Source organism: Salvelinus fontinalis, chromosome 13, assembly GCF_029448725.1.
Source record: "Salvelinus fontinalis isolate EN_2023a chromosome 13, ASM2944872v1, whole genome shotgun sequence".
NCBI lineage: Eukaryota > Metazoa > Chordata > Actinopteri > Salmoniformes > Salmonidae > Salvelinus > Salvelinus fontinalis.
In genome coordinates this window covers 16,830,143-16,853,308 of record NC_074677.1, presented here as the reverse complement: position 1 = coordinate 16,853,308, position 23,166 = coordinate 16,830,143, and the positions used below count along the sequence as shown (strand labels likewise).

At 43.0% G+C, this 23,166-nt stretch overlaps 1 protein-coding gene across 21 annotated transcripts in view; it reads left to right on the top strand.

Annotated features, from left to right (window-relative positions):
• The window catches only part of LOC129868173 (disks large homolog 2), a 282,679-nt gene that overhangs the window by 172,640 nt on the left and 86,873 nt on the right, over positions 1-23,166 (top strand). The window lies entirely within an intron of this gene.

Sequence of the window (23,166 nt, the reverse complement as noted above, 5' to 3'; positions counted from 1 at the left end):
TGAGGCTGTAATCGCTGCCAAAGGTGCTTCCGTTTTTTATATTTTTACATTTGCAAAAAAAATCAAAAACCCTGTTTTTGCTTTGTCATAATGGAGTATTTATTGTGTGTGGATTGATGAGAGGGAAAAACTATTTAATCAATTTTAGAATAAGGCTGTAACGTAACAAAATGTGGAAAAAGTCAAGGAGTTTCAATACTTTCCGAATGCACTGTACATAAGGGACTTTATGTTCATATCCCATACTGCATTCATAATAAACATTCTGTAAATGCTAATGTAAAACATAACCAAAATATTAACTTGCAGTTGTCAACATAAGTTGATAAGCTTTACAGTATGCTTCTGAAATGCTTATGCACTGCAAATGGATGCATTATTTATGGCATATGAATGTGTTATGAATGTAGGTACTCTTCAAGTAAAGTGTTTCCAACATTTTTAGGTTTGACTCAAGGAAACTCATCAGTGAAAGTGCTGCTCAATCTAATGCTTAATTTCATTTACATATTAGATTTGGAATGTTGCTGTTATCTAAATAAATGTAACTTTTAAAGATTTTGAAAAGTAAATTAAACATGAGGCCAAAACAACGAATGCCCACCAAAGTATATTTCACGATATCAGATATTTTTTCTTATTAGAGTCAAAGTCGGCCTATAGACATTTCTCTAATATTCCACTTCGAATTGTGACCTGAAACACAAGAAGAAATCCAAGCAGCGATAAAATCTAATTGAAAGAAGACTGCTTTTGTTATTAGATTACCAGAGCAGACGCTGCTGCCAGATTTACTCATAGGAAATCCTTCCAGAAATTGCCCATTTCATTCTCACACAAATAAAATATGTATTTTCCACTTGAAGAAATACGGACTTGTGTTTGCTAAGCAGCACTGACATGGAGTCTGTAAAGGGGCTATTCTTTCTGTACTATTCCTCTAGTGGCTACTTTTTTTTCTCCATTTAATAATTTGAACATTGATGTTGTGAGAATCATTACCAACAAGCAAAGTCGGAGAGGAGAGACTCAAATATGTTGATTTCCAGTTGATAGACTTAAGGTTTTCCTCTTTTTTTTCACACTTCTTTAAAGTTTGTGTTGTTCTCAAGTTTAATAATAAGGTATTTGGGAAAAAAACTTGCAATAATGCAAAGCATGTTTCTCAGCTCCAGCCTGCCAGGTCACAAGCCTTAGACTGCATTATTTGACGTGTTAAAAAAAAAATATATATTTATTTTATTTTACTTTGTTTCCAATGAGGTTATACGTACAGTTTTTGCGTTTTCAAGGTGCTATGGTTTTCAGTGTTTTAGTTTAGGTTTTGTCCCAGTTGCATTGTGTGGTTTTCTGGCGCCTACTTTCGCCTAAAGACCTAACCGTTGAGGTTATTGCAGTCACTGTAGTCATCAATTTGACGAGGCATGTCGATATCTCACGGTTCCAAAATCTGAATTTTTTGAGTCCATCATGTTGCGCCATTGTTATGTTGTTAGTTCATGATGAAGATCCATCGATATCAGGTCCTGAACAATTGTTGGGAAACGCATAACTTTTTTATTGACGTGCCAAGCACAAACAGAAGGTTATGTCAGAAGTGCCCCTTGCCATATTTCAATATAACTAGGCAAGTCAGTTAAGAACAAATTTATTTATTTATTTATTTATTTAATTGCCTTGTTCAGGGGCAGAACAACAGATTTTTACCTTGTCAGCTCGGGGATTCGATCTTGCAACCTTTCGGTTCCTGGCCCAACACTCTAACCACTAGGCTACCCGCCACCCCATAAAGAAAGTAATGTCAGAAGTGCCCCTTGCCATACCCTCAATTTGAAAAATCAGAAATAATGTCTCCATGAAAAGTCAGTTGCTGTTCCTAATTGTATTCGCCGTTGTTGAAGACCTATCCTGGACCTTAACATTATTAAAAAAGCACAAATCCACTGGTGACTATGAATTTATTGATTAGCAAATGTCCAGACACATCTCAAGGATACTTATTTTCATGGGCAGTGGCTGTACTTACAGTTTTTCTGTCCAGGAGTCATTTCAACAAATATATTATTTTATTCCCTCAAACAAGGGCGTACCACATCATCTTGTCACCCCAAACATTTGCCCTGTGTTGTCAGGCTCGAAATCCATTCATTCTCAGATGAGACAATCGTAACGTCATTATAATCTCACCGTGTTGAATGTCTCTCCCATTTGTCTTCCTCATTTCTTCCATCAGGTTTATCACATTGTGATGACTTTTTAAATTGGTTTCTGAGAAGGATTTGGTCAGTCAGACTTCTGCCAACAAAAACTTTGCAGATACACTATTCATATTACGACATGGCTACCTATTCCCTTTATAGTGCACACCTTTTGACCAGAGTCCTACTACGTAACTTCTAAAGATTTTGAAAAGTAAATTGAACATAAGACCAAAACAATGAATGCACACCAAAGGAATACAATACTACATATTTCTTCTTATCCGAGTCAAAATAGGTCTACAGCCAATTCTTTAGCAGTCCTTGATATTCCACTTCGATGTGTGACCTGAAACACAAGAAAAAATCCAAGAAGCGATGCGATAAAGTCTAATTGAAAGAGGATTGTTTTTGTTATTAGATTACCAGAGCAGTCACTGCTCCCAGATTTCTCATACCAGAAATAGCCCATTTAATTGTCACACTTTTGAATGATATAAAATATGTATTTTCCACTTGAAGAAATACAGAGTTGTGTTTGCTAAGCAGCACTGACATGGAGTCTGTAAAATAACTGTTATTTCTGTACTATTTCTCTGGCTGTTACCACTACTTAGTTTTCCCATTGAATCATTTGAACATTGATGTAGTGAGAATCATTACCAACAAGAAAAGTCGGAGAGGAGAGACTCATACTTTGATTTACAGTTGATAGACTTAAAGTTTTCAGCTTTTTATGATGGTTTTCAGTGTTTAGGTTTTTTTTCTTCTTCCAGTGGCAGAGTGTGGTCTTCTGCTGCCTACTTTCGCCTAAAGACCATTTGCCCTGTGTTGTCGGGCTCGAAATCCATGAATTCTCAGATGAGACAATCGTCACGTCATTATAATCTCACAGTGTTGAAAGTCTCTTCTCTTTTCCTCCATCAGGTTTATCACATTGCAATGACTTTTAAAATTGGTTTCTGGGAAGGATTTGATCAGTCAGACTTCTGCCAACAAAAACTTAACAGATATTCATATTAGGACATATTAGGACATCCTTTGTGATTTGCTGCTATGCCATGTACAGCAGTCTGAGGCCGCATGCATCCTAAATGGCAACATATTCCCTATATAGTGCACTACTTTTGACCAGAGCAGCATGGGCCTTGGTCATAAGTAGTGCACTAAATTGGGAATTTGGGATGCAGCCTGAGTCAGCAGGATCTCTTCCATTACGCTGCTATCTGTCACAAAGCCAAAGGTTTTTAGAAGTATTACAGCAGTGCATAGTACAGGATATGTATTCCAATTTCCCTTCACAATTGATTTCCTTAATTGGATACAGGAAGGAAGAGGCGGTTTCCATTCTAAACGTGAGGTTGGAAGGAAGAGACGGTTTCCATTCTAAACGTGAGGTTGGAAGGAAGAGACGGTTTCCATTCTAAACGTGAGGTTGGAAGGAAGAGGCGGTTTCCATTCTAAACGTGAGGTTGGAAGGAAGAGGCGGTTTCCATTCTAAACGTGAGGTTGGAAGGAAGAGACGGTTTCCATTCTAAACGTGAGGTTGGAAGGAAGAGGCGGTTTCCATTCTAAACGTGAGGTTGGAAGGAAGAGACGGTTTCCATTCTAAACGTGAGGTTGGAAGGAAGAGACGGTTTCCATTCTAAACGTGAGGTTGGAAGGAAGAGACGGTTTCCATTCTAAACGTGAGGTTGGAAGGAAGAGGCGGTTTCCATTCTAAACGTGAGGTTGGAAGGAAGAGACGGTTTCCATTCTAAACGTGAGGTTGGAAGGAAGAGGCGGTTTCCATTCTAAACGTGAGGTTGGAAGGAAGAGGCGGGTTCCATTCTAAACGTGAGGTTGGAAGGAAGAGACGGTTTCCATTCTAAACGTGAGGTTGGAAGGAAGAGACGGTTTCCATTCTAAACGTGAGGTTGGAAGGAAGAGACGGTTTCCATTCTAAACGTGAGGTTGGAAGGAAGAGGCGGTTTCCATTCTAAACGTGAGGTTGGAAGGAAGAGGCGGTTTCCATTCTAAACGTGAGGTTGGAAGGAAGAGGCGGTTTCCATTCTAAACGTGAGGTTGGAAGGAAGAGACGGTTTCCATTCTAAACGTGAGGTTGGAAGGAAGAGGCGGTTTCCATTCTAAACGTGAGGTTGGAAGGAAGAGGCGGTTTCCATTCTAAACGTGAGGTTGGAAGGAAGAGGCGGTTTCCATTCTAAACGTGAGGTTGGAAGGAAGAGGCGGTTTCCATTCTAAACGTGAGGTTGGAAGGAAGAGACGGTTTCCATTCTAAACGTGAGGTTGGAAGGAAGAGACGGTTTCCATTCTAAACGTGAGGTTGGAAGGAAGAGGCGGTTTCCATTCTAAACGTGAGGTTGGAAGGAAGAGACGGTTTCCATTCTAAACGTGAGGTTGGAAGGAAGAGACGGTTTCCATTCTAAACGTGAGGTTGGAAGGAAGAGACGGTTTCCATTCTAAACGTGAGGTTGGAAGGAAGAGACGGTTTCCATTCTAAACGTGAGGTTGGAAGGAAGAGACGGTTTCCATTCTAAACGTGAGGTTGGAAGGAAGAGGCGGTTTCCATTCTAAACGTGAGGTTGGAAGGAAGAGACGGTTTCCATTCTAAACGTGAGGTTGGAAGGAAGAGACGGTTTCCATTCTAAACGTGAGGTTGGAAGGAAGAGGCGGTTTCCATTCTAAACGTGAGGTTGGAAGGAAGAGACGGTTTCCATTCTAAACGTGAGGTTGGAAGGAAGAGACGGTTTCCATTCTAAACGTGAGGTTGGAAGGAAGAGACGGTTTCCATTCTAAACGTGAGGTTGGAAGGAAGAGACGGTTTCCATTCTAAACGTGAGGTTGGAAGGAAGAGACGGTTTCCATTCTAAACGTGAGGTTGGAAGGAAGAGACGGTTTCCATTCTAAACGTGAGGTTGGAAGGAAGAGACGGTTTCCATTCTAAACGTGAGGTTGGAAGGAAGAGACGGTTTCCATTCTAAACGTGAGGTTGGAAGGAAGAGGCGGTTTCCATTCTAAACGTGAGGTTGTGCGTGAACATAATGTATGCCATTTAGCATACACTTTTATCCAAAGTGACTTATAGTCATGCTTGTATATATATATCGTATGGGTGGACCCAGCAGGAATCAAACCTACAATCTTTGGAGTTGCAGACGCCATGCGCTACCAATTGAGCTACACATGACCTGCTGCTAATGTCATTAGTCGTCAGTTGGATCTATCATGAAACTCAGGTACTCAAGTTGCTATCCTCTCTACTTGCTTGTCGTGCATAGGAACTATACATGGAGAGTGTGTTGTATTGTAGAGGCTCAGACAATTCTCCCAATTTAGGGTAAAGAATTAACTGTGCCAGCAAGGCCTTGATATTGACTTTTAGATACTTGAAACCATACAAACTTACTTCCCTCTTGTACTAGTCTCTATGCCATCACTTACTGTGGCAGCTCAATAACACAAAATGTTATAGAGTGCTTACACTAGAATGTGAGGTGACACATCCTAATGCCACATCCTAATGCCACATCATAATGCCACATCCTAATAGCTGCAGGGCTTCATACATGTGACTTCTAGGGCTCAACATGTAATGACAGCTAATGACAAACTACATCACATTCTTCAACAGAAATCTATTAGCAAGATGGCAATGTGACCTGTCATTGATGTAACATCAAGATATGGTTATGTTTATGACTTTTGTAGGTATGATGACAGATATTTTCTGATTTAACAGATGGAGAGAGAGGATGACAGTGGGGAAAGATAGAGAGAGGTTGTGTCAAAGGGAAAGTAGGCCTATGCCGACAAGTGTGCCAGAGGCTGCTGCATTACCACCAGGCCACAACAGCTTTTATTCTAAAGTGTCTCATCAGCAGTCCACAGAACCTGGATAGGAAGGCGAAGGTTAGTTGAGGGGTGTCATCGGGAGGTGTACTGTGATTTTATGCTCCTCTTGACAGCCAAATCCTTCTGCCTGCCACCCAGCATTAAATGACCAACTATTCCCGTGGGTCCGTATCTCTCCATTAGAGTGCGGACAGTTTAGGATACATTTTGCCAGCTCATAAAAAGCCTTAGCTGCCTCGACACCAAATCCATTAGCATACACTGGCATTATTAATTATTATCTGACAGGTTTCAGCAAGGTGAGAGAGGCCAGAAAGCCAATGTATTCAGGACCAAGAAGGCTGCCATCATACCAAAGAGAAAGTGCACAAAACTTTTTTTTAAAGTATTACATAGCACAGTATTTTAAATTCAAGGTTCTAATCAATATTTCATGATGTCTCTGTTGACTTTTGACCTTTATGCCTGGGCATGGTAAAGATAAGCTTAATAGTAGATACTGTGGACTAAGACCACTGGGTATATATCTACTGTAGCAATGATTGGAGCTGTAACTAGAATGGATAGAGCACTGCATACTGAGCAAGTCCAAAGTCAATACAAGGCAACATGTTTTGATTTTATCACTGGATGATATATAGGTTAGTTGTGTTTTCGTGCACTGTCAGTAAGATGCAAATGCTTTTATAGAGGCGCATAACATCAGCTACTTTCTTCTATTCTTTGTTTGGTGTGTATTCTCCTTGACATGCACATTGAATACCAAGAAATCTGGCCAAGTGGCCAGAGAATTGTTCTGCTCAGGAGTCTGTTTTTACTACAAACTGATGTCCTATTTGGGTCAAGAGCTTGGGTTAAGGGTAATATGGCCATAATAAACAGTTACGATTTGAATTACTGTTCAATGTTATCGACGAATAAGGCTTTCCTCTTACATCAATATCTGGAGAGACAGATACTGTTGACTTAAATGTTTTTATATTTCTTATTGAACAGATAGAGAGAAGATTACCGAGGTGAAGGTTGTGTCAAAGGCCAGTAGGTCAGATTGGAACCCATGCTGACACTGTAGATATGTTGCTGGAGACTGTAGCATTACCTCTAGACAACCCTAGAACACACCGCAGCTCTTGTTTATGTGTTTGTATACCATTTTATGGGAAGAGGAAAGTGGCTCCTACCTTCTCAGCAAGCTGACCATCAGGGGCTAGCTGCGCTCTCCACTTCAAAAGGCAGGCTGGCAGGTAGTCCTTCCAAATGCCACATTATCAAACGTCCCCACAGCTGTGCTCTGCAAACTGTGCTTTATTTCAAAGGGCATTATGAGGATCAATTTAGCAGACAGCTGCCGAATGGTGGAACAACCTGGACATAAGAGGCATCAGAAAGTTACGGAAAGGAAAGGTCAAGCTACTGCAGAGCCCTTTATTGGTTCATTCAGACTGGTATTGAATGCATTTTCTGCTGAGGCAGCTGGCTCTGGTGTGGTTTGCAGGGGCAGCTGTGGAAAAAAGGATATATGTCTGGGCGGTGCAATTCTTTGAACATCTCATCGAGACCACTTTGATATTAGTGGAGCCCACTTGAACATCACAAGAGGTCTTTTCTCTGTTGTTGGCCATATGATTTGGTTCCATTATGTTCCGAATTGAACCTGAAAAATGATTGTGGCTGTTGTTGTGCTGTTGCTATTTAGAAATTAATTAGAGAAAGCAAGTAGGACATCTTTGATGTTTGACATGGTTTAGGTTTTAGAGGCTATAGAAAAGATAGAAATTCTATCGAAAAGGCAACATTTTGCTAATATTTGAGGAACTCAACTCTCAGGATACAGATTTCAGATGGGGTCCTGGATAGCTAATCTCTTTTTATTATTATATTTTTTTTAATGAGAGAATCTCAAATGTAAAAGTTATTACATTACATAATATTAGAGAACTTTTCCCATACTTTCTGTCTCATCTTCCTTCTCTCTCTCTCCTTTTCTCTCTCTTTTTCTCTCTCTCTATCCCTCTGCCCCCCCCCCCCCCCCCTACTGTTGGTCTGCTCTGCTTCACAGGATCTGCTGGTTGTGTCTGGCCGCTGTGTGGGAACAAACTCCATCCATTATAAATGACGCAGCAAGTATCAGGCAGCTGGGAGATACAAAGCACAAAATGCCAGACACACTTTAAGATGAGCAGCAGCAGTCATATAAACATTATGGGACATGGGGTTTTGGGTGCTCTCAAACGAGATCAGTTTTTCTTTAAGTGTCGGGAGGGCCATTAGCTGTTCGGGGAAAGCAGAGGAGGCTGGTGGGCAGAGATATAGGAGGCCGGGCTCATTATAATGGCTGTATTGGAATGGATGGACAGGCATCAAACACGGTCAAGAACCTGGTTTCCATGTGTTTGACACCGTTCCAAATATTATATTCCAGCCATTATGATGAGCCCGCCCTCCCATATGTGTGGAGGCCCTACAGCCTCCTCTGCTCTGTATTCCAAGCAAGATGATGCTCTGAGTCTCAGCCTTACTCTGTGCTGCGCTTAGCTGTGTTATCGGTGCCGGGCCAGAGTCGGATAATCCCCCAGCCACAATGAGGCACGGAGGAAGTGGGCATGACAGCTCCCAGGCAATCAGAGCTCCCCAGCTACACATTTCTTACAACCCAACCCACTCATCAACATATACCCAGACATGAGAGACAGAGAGAGAGAAACACAGACAGAGAGAGGGGGGTATGAGAAGGACACAGAACAAGAGAGATTGGGGTGTAGAGAGGGAGGAGGAGAAGAGGGGGGTGGAGGGTGAATGAGAGAGAGACCTGCTCTTAACAGTAATCCAAACAGAAGGAAATGATGGTCACACTAAATTAAGTTGCTTCCTGCTGCGCATCTCATTTTGACCTGGCCTCAGTGATTTGGTGCGCATCCCAAATGGAACCCTATTCCCTATATAGTGCACCACTTTCGCTACTTTCTGACCATGGCCCATAGGGCTCTGATCAAAGTAGTGCACTATATACAGGGAACAGGGTACCATTTGGGACATATCCCTGGTTCTTCTAAATTGCCCCAATCACATGGAGGGAAAGGTTTACGCCAGCCTATTCTAAGAATTTTCAATTAGCTTTGAACCTGTGTTTCGTTTAAATTTGATTTGCCTTCTGGCGGTTCAGGCAAGCTTTGTTGTTTTACCCTTTTGTCATTTAAAAAAAAACTTGTTAGCTCCTGCGCTACACTGTTCCGTCAAGAACTTTGTGTCCGTGTGTGTGTGTGTGTGTGTGTGTGTGTGTGTGTGTGTGTGTGTGTGTGTGTGTGTGTGTGTGTGTGTGTGTGTGTGTGTGTGTGTGTGTGTGTGTGTGAGAGAGAGAGTGTGATATGTTGTGGTGTGCCAAATCTAATTTTATTGGTCACATACACATATTTAGCAGATGTTATTGCGGTTGTAGCGAAATGCTTGTGTTCCTGGCTCCAACAGTGCAGTAATATTTAACAATTCACAACAATACACACATCTAAAGTGTGTGTGTGTGTGTGAGAGTGTGATATGTTGTGGTGTGAGTGGAGTGCTCCTCCTCTCAAAGTGCTCGCTCCATTGATCCCCTCTAATCTTGTTTTGGCCTCCTGACAGAGCTGGTCTCCCTCTGGCTTTAATTATGTGTCTCTGTGATTTACATTGGCCCGTCCGACTCCTCCCTTGACTAATCCAATCGGATCCACCTCCGTGGCCTGTGCACTGCTCTCATCCAATCAGATATATTGAGTATGTGTCGCAAGAGTTGCGTCCAGGCAGCTTTCCCTGCCCTGTTTCAACCATCTGTCCAGAATACAAAGATCCCAGTGTAGGCCCTAGTGTAGGCCCACCCAATGCCAGGATACAAGGAGAGGCAGGGGCACCAGGCGGAGTTTGGCTGAAACCTCTGGCCTTCTCTTTCTACTCCACATGCTGGCACAAAGCTGATAGAAGGAAATACGCTGGCTTTCAAAGCGAGATGACAGCTGACAAAGGCCCGGGGAACATGATATTTTATCAGCCATCCATAATGAGGGTTGTCGTTTGACTGACAGATCAGCAGAGATCCCGGCGAGCTGGGGAGCACTGACCAAATTGTTTCTCTCCCAGGAAGGATCTAAGGTGTGGGATCTAAGGTGTGGGATCTAAGGTGTGGGATCTAAGGTGTGGGATCTAAGGTGGGGATCTAAGGTGGGGATCTAAGGTGGGGATCTAAGGTGGGGATCTAAGGTGGGGATCTAAGGTGTGGGATCTAAGGTGTGGGATCTAAGGTGTGGGATCTAAGGTGTGGGATCTAAGGTGTGGGATCTAAGGTGTGGGATCTAAGGTGGGGATCTAAGGTGGGGATCTAAGGTGGGGATCTAAGGTGGGGATCTAAGGTGTGGGATCTAAGGTGTGGGATCTAAGGTGTGGGATCTAAGGTGTGGGATCTAAGGTGTGGGATCTAAGGTGTGGGATCTAAGATGGGGATCTAAGGTGGGGATCTAAGGTGGGGATCTAAGGTGGGGATCTAAGGTGGGGATCTAAGGTGTGGGATCTAAGGTGGGGATCTAAGGTGGGGATCTAAGGTGTGGGATCTAAGGTGTGGATCTAAGGTGTGGGATCTAAGGTGTGGGATTTCAGCTCTTTTTACAAAAAAGTATGAATGTATGTACTTGTAAGTCGCTCTGGATAAGAGCGTCTGCTAAATGACTTAAATGTAAATGTAAATCTAAGGTGTGGATCTAAGGTGTGGGATCTAAGGTGTGGGATCTAAGGTGTGGGATCTAAGGTGTGGGATCTAAGGTGTGGATCTAAGGTGTGGATCTAAGGTGGGGATCTAAGGTGTGGGATCTAAGGTGTGGGATTTCAGCTCTTTTTACTCTGTTATCGTGGTTTCAGGGGAGGTGTTGTTGGTAAACGTGGGTTGGGGGAACGAGGAAGCAAAGGTATATATTGAATTACACTTACTGAAATACTTGTCCAGACGAAGACACTTTGGAAGAAGCATACCAGTGTGTGGATTTATATTTTCTGGTAAACGTGGATTTCCTCACAAGCAGTGAGGAAAGATGAGCTATGTGCGGGTAAAAAATGTGTCCCTTCGAGACGACACCCACGGTGGCAGCGTTCCTAACTTACTGCCCCCTCCTATGGATGGCCTGCTACCCCGGCTCCTGCACAACCGTCTGTCCATAGATATGTTGAGGAGCTGCCGCACGCCTGAAATCAGTCCCCTCAAGGGGCCCTTTCTGGTAACCATCTGCAAGTGGAAGCAGACCCTGACCGAGAGGCTACTGAAGAGACAACGAGGTAGTAGCAGCAGTGTCAGCTATCCTCAGATCAGCCTTCAATATATTGAGTAGTGTGAAGTTGGTCTAGGGTCAGTTTTTCTTTTTCTCTATTAATGGTTTAGGTTAGGATTAGGGAGGGGAAGCTGATCCTAGATCTGTACCTACCGGAGCTCAGGATATATTATGTACGGAGCAGGCCTCTTATCACCAGAATGATTCATAGAGATGAAAATGTCTTGTGGAGATAATAGCACTTCATATTTACCAAATTAAATGACAAGCTGAAATGTGTCACAGTATGGAGGTGCATGGAGGTAAACGGTATCTGTAAATACAATTGATGAGGTGATATTTATGAATGAGGGACGTACAGTACAGACATGTACAATAAAATAAAAAAATGTTTTAGTTTAACAAGAAAAGCCAATAAACTTTATACTGTATATGCTGTGTTTGAAAATGAAGTTTGACTTTGACTGACCTCCCATCTATTTCAATCAATCAATCAATCAAATGTATTTCTAAAGCCCTTCTTACATCAGCTGATATCTCAAAGTGCTGTACAAAAACCCAGCCTAAAAACCCAAACAGCAAGCAATGCAGGTGTATGGAGTTTAAATGGAATGGAGTTTAACTGACCTTCCATCTATTTAAATGGTGTTTGCTAATAGCCTTTCATTGCTGCTAGTGCTGCATTGAATGGAGTGTTATTATGGCCGTTCAGAGGGAGCGCTGCCCTTCTCTTTGTTGTATTGACCTATCCTGTATGTTTTATTACTCCACAAAGTGCTCGGGTATCTGGCCATGAGCCAATAGTATTGTAAAGCAGAATGTTTGTTGCACAGTCATGCTAGAGCAATGCAATACTGTCCATTCAGCTTGAAAAAAGGAATAAAAAAATGTGTTTGGTGCTCCCCAGTGGTGCAGTGGTCTAAGGCACTACATTGCATGCAGTAGTGCTAGAGGCGTTACTACGGTCCCGGGTTCATATCCCGGGCTGTGCCACAACCGGCCGTGGTCGGGAGTCCCATAGGTCGACGCACAATTGGCCCAGCGTCGTCCGGGTTAGGGGAGGGTTTGGCCGGTGGAGCTTTACTTGGCTCATCGCGCTCTAGCGACTCCTTGTGGTGGGCCGGGTGCCTGCGGGCTGATCCCGCATGCCTGTTGAACGGTGTTTCCTCAAACACATTGGTGCGGCTAACTCCCGGGTTAAGCTGGCGGGTGTTAAGGAGCGCAGTTAGGCGGGTCATGTTTCGGATGACGCATGACTCCACCTTCATCTCTCCAGAGCCCGTTGGAGAGTTGCAGCGATGAGCCAAGATCGGGGGTCAGGGGTAAAATACAAATATTTATTTATTTATTTTTTCAAATAAATGTGTTTGTTGGGAATGCATTATGCTGGGACATTTACCAGGACATTTTGTTTGCTATGTGTCATTATGTTTATGACTGGATATTTCAAATATTTTATACAACTGCCAGGACATACTACAAGCAGTGGATCTTTTAGAAAAAAAGCTTATAACACTTTATTTGGATAGTCCTTCTGTAGATGCTCTATAGACTATTAGTAACATTTAAACTAACTTGCTACTAAACCTTATCCTAGCGTTAACCTAACTCAAGCCCTTACCCTAACCTTACCCTAACCCTTATTCTAAACCAAACCCTAACCCTAACCAAATCTTAGCAAGCAGTTGCTTATCAACAGTTTGTTGATAGTGCGACCATCTGTAGATGGAAAATCCAAACTATCCAAATGAAGTGTGAACCAAAGAGATGTTCTACTTCATTTGTTAATGCATGTGTGTGGTTATATACAGCGCATTCAGAAAGTATTCACACCCCTTGACTTTTTCCACATTTTGTTACGTTACAGCCTTATTCTAAAATTAATTAAATAGTTTTTCCTCTCATCAATCTACATACAATACCTTATAATGACAAAGCAAAAACAGGTTTGTATACATTTTTGCTAAGTTATTAAAAAGAAAAAGCTGAAATATTACATTTACATAAGTATTCAGACCTTTTACTCAGTACTTTGTTGAAGCACCTTTGGCAGTGATTACAGCCTCGAGTTTTCTTGGGTATGACGCTACAAGCTTGGTACACCTGTATTTGGGGAATTTCTCCAATTCTTCTCTGTAGGATCCTCTCAAGCTCTGTCAGGTTGGATGAGGAGCGTTACTGTGTCGCTGCTATTTTCAGGGCTCTGGCTGGGCCACTCAAGGACATTCAGAGACTTGTCCCAAAGCCACTCTTGTGTTGTCTTGGCTGTGTGCTTACGGTCGTTGACCTGTTGGAAGGTGAACCTTTGCCCCAGTCTCAGGTCCTGAGTGCTGGGGACCAGGTTTTCATCAAGGATTTTTCTGTACTCTGCTCCATTCATCGTTCCCTTGATCCTGACTATTCTCCCTGTACCTGCCGCTGAAAAACAGCCCCCCTGCATGATGCTGCCACCACCTTTCTTCACCGTAGGGATGGTGGCAGGTTTCCTTCAGATGTGATGTTTGGCATTTAGTTCAATCTTGGCTTCATCAGACCAGAGGATCTTGTTTCTCATGGTCTGAGAGTCTTTAGGTGCCTTCTGGCAAACTTCAAGTGGGCTGTCATGAGCCTGTTACTGAGGAGTGGCTTCCGTCTAGCCTCTACCATAAAGGCTTGATTGGTGGAGTGCCACAGAGATGGTTGTCCTTCTGGAAGGTTCTCCCATCTCCACAGAAGAACTCTGGAACTCCTTCAGAGTGTCCATCGGGTTCTTGGTCACCTCCCTGACCAAGGCCCTTCTCCCCCGATTGCTCAGTTTGGTCGGGCGGACAGCTCTAGGAAGAGTCTTGGTGGTTCCAAACTTCCTCCATGTAAGAATGATGGATGCCCCTGTGTTCTTGGGGACCTTCAATGCTGCAGACATTTTTTTGGTGTCCTTCCCTTGATCTGTGCCTCAACACATGCACTTTCAACTGTGGGACCTTATATAGGCAGATGTGTGCCTTTCCAAATCATGTCCAATCAATTGAATTTACAACAGGTGGACTCCAATCAAGTTGTAGAAACATTTCAAGGATGATCAATGGAAACAGGATGTACCTGAGCTCAATGTTGAGCCTCAATACTTAATAAATAAATAAAAATAAACTTATTTACATATATATATATATTTGCAATAATTTCTAAAAACCTGTTTTCGCTTTGTCATTATGGAGTATTGTGTGTAGATTGAGGAGGAACAATATTGAATTTATTCCATTTCAGAATAAGGCTGTAACATAACAAAATGTGGGAAATGTACAATTCTACTTCTTAAGGGTCTGAATAAGGGTCTGAATTCTTTCTGAATGCACTGTATGTGTGTAGCTTGGGTTTTTTGTTACATGCCTACATTGCCCATGTTAGGACAGCCTTAGTCTCAGCACAACTTCCTAATATGGACACCCTACATGTTGTTGCCAGTGTTGCTCCTGGTACAACACATTGGTCTGGGGGCTTGAGAACTGGTTTCAGCCAGAGTCTGTTGCTTTTGCCAGGCAACCTACCGCTCCCCAGACTCAACAATGCAAAGCTAATCTGGAGCCAGGTAAATAAACCCAAATCTAAAATGTAGGTGGATTTGTAATTTATAATTTGGGTGATATATTGCTAATATGCTATGACCATACTGTATCTTTGCATCAGTAATATACGCACCGAGCTGATAATCTACATTAGATCTTTAAAAAAAGGTTTAACCAAAATGACCAAAAATAACACCATGGGGTCCGACCCGGCATCCTGCTCTGAATCTCCCGCTGGTAAACCTCTAATCAGCCGCCACATCTCCATAGAATACTTTAGAATAGCTCAGCGCCTCACCTTTGCCATTTGCCATTAAATCATCAGCTTTTCATTTGGCATGCAGCTTTTTAGGTATACCCTTTACAATAGAAGTCTGTCTGCTTCATCATAATGCAATTACTTAGACCCGGGTTAGAAGGTCATATCCAGCGTCTCTCTAATTCCGAATTCACTATCCCCCCATTTCTGCAGGGCCAAGGTCAGGTCACATCACCAGAGGGCTTCTGATGTCCCCCAGACAGGTCTTTAAAATCTAAACCAGAGAGCTGGAATGGCTCCTCTTGCTGCACTAAATTGGCTAAGTGGTGTGTGTGTGTGTGTGTGTGTGTGTGTGTGTGTGTGTGTGTGTGTGTGTGTGTGTGTGTGTGTGTGTGTGTGTGTGTGTGTGTGTGTGTGTGTGTGTGTGTGTGTGTGTGTGTGTGCGTGGGAACGTGTGTGTTTGGATGTGTAAGGTTCAAAGACTGGTTATGCTCTACTGCCCTCTGTGTATCCTGTTAGGGAAAGTGTGCGTTCAAAGTTGTGTGTATGTGAATGCATGCGTGGAATCAATAGCTAGTCAGCTGTGAGTGAACTAGTAGTAGCTGCCATTGTGATGTCGCCAGCTCGGAGACCTAGAAGTTCTGTCGCCACGGACCCAAGAGACGCAGAAGTATTCACAATACTTCTTTAGTTGTGTTGAATTGGTGTGCAGAGGGTTGTGAGTTTGTGCCCAGGTTGGGATGACATTTCCACTCTGTTTACACAAATCACATGTACACTATTGTCAAGCTATTCAGATATCTCAGTAAGATTTAATGCTGTGGTTCAGTCGTTCTGCCATCTCCAGCAGTCAAGTGTAGTCCCTATGTCTTTCACTCAGCTCTATAGGAAGTGTCATGTACTTTGTGACCTCATATTGTCATAGTCTCAAATAGAGAGTTTGACTATTCATTTCACAGCACTTTACGATGGATCTAAACTGGGGTAAACATTACACAGGAGGTTGGTGGCACCTTAATTGGGGAGGACGGGCTTGTGGTAATGGTTGGAGCAGAATTAGTGGAATGGTATCAAAAACTTCATACAAATCGTTCCATTTGCTCCGTTGGAGCCATTATTATGAGCTGTGCTCCCCTCAGCAGCCTCCTGGCGTAGACAATGGGATCACTTGTCAACAAAACATAAAAACTGAGCTACCAGTACCACCATGTGGACATCTAATGAAGTACACGTGAATCTCCCCCTCAACGCTCCCCTTAAAAAACGGCGGCACTTGGTCTATCAAGACATGCTTGATCTGCCAGACTGCTATTTTCTCTGATATTATACTACCATAGGCTCCGTATCGGTTTCTTTCTGTGCATCTATTGTGGACATTATTTACATAACATTATCTCTTTGAAGATAATGCAGAACATAATCAAGACGTTTAGTTGTTTAGATATAGTCACCATGTCTTTCTCTTAGTCTGCTCCCTTTGTGCCAGAGGCTCTGCTCCCTTTGTGCCAGAGGCTCTGCTCCCTTTGTGCCAGAGGCTCTGCTCCCTTTGTGCCAGAGGCTCTGCTCCCTTTGTGCCAGAGGCTTGAGGACAAGGCTCTGCTCCCTTTGTGCCAGAGGCTCTGCTCCCTTTGTGCCAGAGGCTTGAGGACAAGGCTCTGCTCCCTTTGTGCCAGAGGCTTGAGGACAAGGCTCTGCTCCCTTTGTGCCAGAGGCTCTGCAAGGCTCTGCTCCCTTTGTGCCAGAGGCTTGAGGACAAGGCTCTGCTCCCTTTGTGCCAGAGGCTTGAGGACAAGGCTCTGCTCCCTTTGTGCCAGAGGCTTGAGGACAAGGCTCTGCTCCCTTTGTGCCAGAGGCTCTGCTCCCTTTGTGCCAGAGGCTTGAGGACAAGGCTCTGCTCCCTTTGTGCCAGAGGCTCTGCTCCCTTTGTGCCAGAGGCTTGAGGACAAGACTCTGCTCCCTTTGTGCCAGAGGCTTGAGGACAAGGCTCTGCTCCCTTTGTGCCAGAGGCTCTGCAAGGTTTTGCTCCCTTTGTGCCAGAGGCTCTGCAAGGCTCTGCTCCCTTTGTGCCAGAGGCTCTGCAAGGCTCTGCTCCCTTTGTGCCAGAGGCTTGAGGACAAGGCTCTGCTCCCTTTGTGCCAGAGGCTTGAGGACAAGGCTCTGCTCCCTTTGTGCCAGAGGCTTGAGGACAAGGCTCTGCTCCCTTTGTGCCAGAGGCTTGAGGACAAGGCTCTGCTCCCTTTGTGCCAGAGGCTTGAGGACAAGGCTCTGCTCCCTTTGTGCCAGAGGCTTAAGGACAAGGCTCTGCTCCCTTTGTGCCAGAGGCTTGAGGACAAGGCTCTGCAAGGCTCTGCTTCCTTGAGACTGCGGTTCGAGTGGCCAAGCACTGTTCAACAGAGTGGAATGGCCGCAGTAATTGGCCTATCAGGTTTTAACCTGGTTGACTGTTGAGGGGGTCAAATGGTTTGTGAGAGGAGTGGCATTGAAGAAGATGGAACTAGTGCTCTGCCCCTAATTGTCTTTTACTTCATGGTATAAGGAAACACTTACTATAATACCCAAGGGGGGGAAATTATTTGGTAGATATTCAACAGGAGGACACTGTCCAAGACGAATGTGCACAGTACCAGTCAAAAGTTTTGACATACCTACCCATGCTGGTGAAGTGTACCTTGAATTCTAAATAAATCACAGACAGTGTAACCAGCAAAGCACCGCTACACCATCACACCTCCTCCTCCATGCTTCACGGTGGGAACCACACATGCAGAGATCCTCCGTTCACCTGCTCTGCATCTCACAAAGACACAGCGGTTGGAACCAAAAATCTCAAATTTGGACTCATCAGACCAAACAACAGATTTCTTAGCCCAAGCAAGTCTCTTCTTCTTATTGGTCCTTTAATAGTGTTTTCTTTGCAGCAATTTGACCATGAAGGCCTGATTCACGCAGATCCTTTAAGAAGGATCTGACAGGTGAAAGCTCGGTGGAAGACCTTTAGAGATTTTTCTTGTTTTGTTATTTCCTTATTTAATCTTTATTCTAAGTGGAATTCCGTTAATAATGTCAACTCCTATTTGGTACTCACTGCTGTGCAAGTCAAATACACTTGCATCATCTGCAATTGATTCGATACATGATCAATGAGTCAACAAGTTAATTTTGTGAACAGTCTTGTGACAACCCTCAAATTCTGGCTTTATTAGTCCGATGTTTAGTTTTTTTGTAATTTGAGTCTTTGACAAATAACGTTAGGGCTTCAAAACAATCATGCCGATCTCATAGACTGTCAATCATTGCATCCATAGCTCTATCTATGAATAAATAGTTCCATTTCCCCAGCTCCGTCCTTCATCCCTCTGAAACAAAGGGCAGAGTCAGGCTGTTGAAATTAGAGATTGTGTCGTTAATGAAACAGAGAAAGGTCTGACAGACCTACGTTTTGAAGCACTTTAGGAGTCTAGACAGGAACCTCAATATGCAGTAGATTAGTCAATTGCTCCGGGATGAAGTTTCCCCTAGGTCCAGATCTAGGAGCTTCCCTTCCCACAATTCTAACCTTAACCATTAGTGGTTAGTCGCTCATCACAGAACTAGTTAGCTTGCCAACAGTGACTCAGTGGAGCAATCTTCCCACAAGGCCTGCAGGGGGCATTGGTGAGCTATAGCCCGGTTATGAGACTCGCGGAATTTCTGTCAACCCCACAGGTAATTCCCCCAGCACTGATGCTGTCAGACACAGTCAGTATCCATTTACACTCCTGTCAGCCTCAGAATGGGAGGCCTTTCACAATGTAATTAAGCCCCCACAAACATTGAGCTGGCAGAGACTGACACCAATGTCTGCAGGAATTATGTAACTCTCCATCTCAAATGGTTAACTGCAACCAAAGAAGCTTCTCAGCTATGGACGCTCACTTTTTCACCCTTGGCATTGCCATGAGACAAGTTTTTTTGACTTTCCCGAGACTTTCCGGGATAAGAAAAAAGTATTATATGATATCAATTTCATAACAAAGTTAAAAGTTAAACATTAGGAAAATGTCAGCACTTTTTTTCTGGAGCACTTTCTCTTCCTACCCTTCAAGCCTGGATTCAGAATCATAATGGCTGTATTTTGGATAAGGTCCATTATGTGTTCATTCAGTTTTATTTCCACATCTATAGAACAATAGGTTCTATAAGACCATTGGCAATCTAGGAAAGAAATGTACAAACAAGTAATCAATACACATTCCATACAAAGAAAAACATATACAAACGTGTACTTAGCACACAGAATCCTATTGGTAACAACATGTGACGTAATGATACTATCTATCTGCTTGATGCTACAGCACAGCACACTGAAGCTGTCCCAATTATTTCTACTTCCTACCCAAAAGTGTGCACTTGTTAACTTCCCTTCACTGATTTGAAAGGAAACTGGTATAAGATATGTTGAAAACTCCCACCATCCCATGTCTCCACCACTCCAATGCTTTTAGATTTGTGGGAAGTAGGGAAGGAGAAAGGAGAGATTATTGGGACACTCTTGATATCTGATGAAGTGGAGCTGCCATAGATGCAGAGTGCAAAGGATTAATAGTGTAAACAGAGCAGATTAACGTTAGTCTACAAAAATGTGTGTGTATGTGTGTGCGTGTTTGTCACATGCACCGACTACAACAGGTGTAGACTTGCTTACTTAAGAGACTTTTCCCAACAATGCACAGTTAAAAAGCAAGAACATTTCCTCACCAAAAAAATATAAGGAAATAGTAACACAATAAAATAATAATAACGAGACTATATAAAAGGAATACCGGTACTGAGTCAATGGGCAGGGGTACAAGGTATTTGAGGTAATATGTATATGTAGGTAGGGGTAAAAGTGACTAGGCAATCAGGATAGATAATAAACAGACTAGCAGCAGCATATGTGGAGAGTGTGAAAGTGTGTGTGTGTGTGTGTGTGTGTGTGTGTGTGTGTGTGTGTGTGTGTGTGTGTGTGTGTGTGTGTGTGTGTGTGTGTGTGTGTGTGTGTGTGTGTGTGTGTGTGTGTGTGTGTGTGTGTGTGTGCATGTTGAGTACATGTGTAATATATTGCATAGTACTTGTAGTGGGAAGGCACTATATTCATTATGATGGTCCACAGAAGTGTTATACCATCAAGGGTACTCTGTAGTTTATGTCATTGACAAAACCTAATCTTGGACACATTGATCGCCATATAATTATATTCTGAGCCCAACTTTCAATGACATTGTTATACTGATATCCATAATATCCTGTTAATATAGAAACAGAATATCTGATACCTCTCAATGACACCAGGGTTCAGAGTATCCCATGTCATGTACAAGTATTTCTGTCCTGTGTGGTTATCTAGTCTTATGTAGGCCCCCGAGTAGACATTTCCCTTGAGGACAGATCTATGATCAGTTTTCCTCCTTGATTAATAACTTTACCATGGGTGGGGGGCAGGGGAGAACTGACCCAAGATCAGTGTCTAGGTGCATCCTAATCCATTATAGTGCTTATCTCTCAACAATGGAGTAGGGTGAAGTTGCCCTCTACGGGCACTGATCTTGGGTGAAATTTACATTTCCCCCAACTCATACTTATGGTTAGGATTGGGGGAGGAGATGCTGATCCTAGATCTATACCTAGGGGAAACTTCACCCTCCCCTCAAAGGCTACTTGCATGAAGCTAGTCACCAATGACACTGGGTCCGATTAAGGGGGTTATTGTGCGTTGTACCAAGGCAATCAAAACCCCCTGCCTCTTCAACTCTCATTATGATCACACACATTTTTATATCGCCCACTGTTGCCATGGATACGCCTCACACAGCTGCTTCCTGGAGTGTTGTGCTTTGTCACCCTGCCATCCCTGGTGAGGTATTCTCCATGAGACGCTGCTGTCAGAGAAAATGGCCCAGTACACACAAACACACACACAAACGTAAACACACACACACCAAGTAGAGCCCGTATCCATTTCCCATAAAGTGTCGCCCATTATTATCACACAGAGCCAAAGAAAATAGTTATTTCTCACTTTTTTACAAGTCGGCCTCTTGTCTTTGAAATAATAGGATATTTCTTGTAGCTTCCTTGGTGGACTGTGTGAATGAGATGTCACAAGTACCTTAAACACTCTTGGAGACCAGAGACGTTAGCTCACTTCAGGTCCAGTAACTAATAATGCTCAAGGTACTTGTGACATCTCATTCTCACAGTCTCTTCCTTAGGAAAATGTTGTCCATGCAATATTTATCCTTTAGACTTGTGATTTAACATATCCATGGTAACTTTTGGGATCCCTGCCCTAAAAAAAAAACATATCAAATTTGCTGTTTCACATTAAATAACAAATGTAATTTATGCATTAAATAGCTGATCTCACATGTTGATCTTAAATTCCACACGTGAAACCATATTTTCATATGCATTAAATGTGGAGGTCACATATTCACACAACCTTTTCACATGTGATGAGAATAACATGTTTTCACCTCACGGGAATTGCAGTTTCACATGTGAAATATGATGTTTCACATGTTAAAAACTTTCAAATGTGAAAATCAGATATGCAGTTTCACATGTGAAAAATATTCACTTGAAAATCTAAAATAATCCTAAATAGGTTATCAACTCATTTCACATACCATTGCAAACAGAATGCTTGTGTTAAATTGCTGGTAGGGGTTCTCTATTTTCATTATTTATTTATTTATAATCCCCTTTTTCTCCCCAATTTCGTGGTATCCAATTGTTACTGTTACTGTTTTGTCTCATTGCTTCAACTCCCGTACGGGCTCGGGAGAGACGAAGATCGAGAGCCATGCGTCCTCCAAAACACAACCCAACCAAGCCGCACTGATTCTTAACACAGCGCGCATCCAACCAGCCGCACCAATGTGTCAGAGGAAACACTGTACACCTAGCGAACTGGTCAGCGCACACTGCGCCCGCCCCCACACAGGAGTCGCTAGTACGCGATGAGACAAGGATATCCCTACCGGCCAAACCCTCCCTAACCCGGACGACACCGGGTTAGGGAGGGGCGAGGGGAACGACGCCAATTGTGCATCGCCCCTTGGACCTCCCGGTCGCGGCCGGCTGCAACAGAGCCTGGGCTTGAGCCCAGAGTCTCTGGTGGCACAGCTAGACCACTGCGCCACTCGGGAGGCCCCTCTATTTTCATTATTAGCAATTTTTTAGACTTGTTATCAACAGTTGGGCAGTAGTATATGTCAGTGTGGAATCTGATTGAAAAGCAGCTGGATAGTTTATCCTGAGCGGTTTAGCATCAATTACTCCATCTAAAGCCCTTTGCTTGTAATTAAATCTGACACTAGAATTTAAAAATAGACTATTCATCGAATTAGGAAGCGCCAGTGACCTTATACTTGCCACTGCACGATTCATTTGACCATCTGTGTTATTCTATCAACCGTGGAGTGTGTATTGTGATTGGTCATTTATTGATAGGGTACATGAATTGTCATTGTCCAACTGACAAGAACATATTTATTGTATTAGGATTTTATGTATGAGATAGCATTGTTATTTATCTCATTGTAGGACTATAGCTTCCAAACATCAGCTATACACTGTGCAGTGTGACTGGTTCCTGCGCCATGCCTTTGTGTTAATGTCCCTGGTCTTTTGAATGGGCTTGACGATTATATCCTTCAATTCATGAATATGTGGTCAAATAATACAAATGATATTCGTGTTTGTAGATTAATTTACTTCTGCCAATGCCTTTCATTAAGATTTGCACTGAAGACCATTGCGTTACGTTTTTGCCCATTGAAGACCATTCAAAAAGCCTACAAAATTCCAAAACGACAAGGCTACCTGCCGTGTCACTTGCATAGTGTATAAGTAACAGATACAAATGTCCAAAAGATTTGATTCAGATCATGTGTTTCTTAGTACAGCGGTTTAGAGGTTGTAATGTTGTAAAACCAAGGTAGCCTCAAGTGCCGGGAAAGAAGGCAGCATGTTTGATTGAATACAGAGAGGCTGTCTCCACCTGA